Raw genomic sequence first — 483 nt, forward strand, 5'->3', positions numbered from 1 at the left:
AGGTGGCTAGGAGATATTATTATTTTAATTATTCGCTCCAAGCCAACGAAGCGAGCAAAATGGATTAAAACTGTTGTACAGGAATCTTCTTTCACTCGACTTCAAGTTCAGACAATAGAGCAGACAGTTAAAAGTCTGAGGCTCCATCCGAAATAGGTCAGGCAACACAGGGAAAGCCACCTTCCTCCAAATCATCCAGTAGAGCATGTAATCTTAGCGGAGACAGAGGGAGCGGGGACAGGTTGAGTCAATGACAATGACTGAAAAGAGAGAATAGAGGCCTAATGGTGAAGGTAACAGAAGGGATGTGAAACCGATACTTGGCCACGGAAAAGAACAAAATCAGTATAAACTATCGGAGAGGCAAATCCAAGCCCCGAGGGCGCCGGTGGTGGACAAGGAACACACAGGGGAGCGGAGGACGGAGGAGCGCGCGTGCGGAAGGAAGGTACCCTGAGAGAGAAGGCGGGCACCGCGGAGGCC

At 49.7% G+C, this 483-nt stretch overlaps 2 protein-coding genes across 9 annotated transcripts in view; both read right to left on the bottom strand.

Moving 5' to 3' along the window:
- The window catches only part of LOC105531162 (chromosome unknown open reading frame, human C18orf32), a 9,470-nt gene extending 8,993 nt beyond the window's left edge, over nt 1-477 (bottom strand). Inside the window, exon 1 of the mRNA XM_011969009.1 lies at nt 453-477. The gene's annotated coding sequence lies outside the window, so the exon portion shown is untranslated. The remainder of the gene's footprint in view (nt 1-452) is intronic.
- Nucleotides 1-483, bottom strand: part of LOC105531161 (60S ribosomal protein L17) — an 8,270-nt gene that overhangs the window by 602 nt on the left and 7,185 nt on the right. The gene's annotated exons all lie outside the window — the stretch shown is intronic.

The sequence above is a fragment of the Mandrillus leucophaeus genome, unplaced genomic scaffold (genome assembly GCF_000951045.1).
Source record: "Mandrillus leucophaeus isolate KB7577 unplaced genomic scaffold, Mleu.le_1.0 Scaffold87, whole genome shotgun sequence".
Lineage (NCBI taxonomy): Eukaryota > Metazoa > Chordata > Mammalia > Primates > Cercopithecidae > Mandrillus > Mandrillus leucophaeus.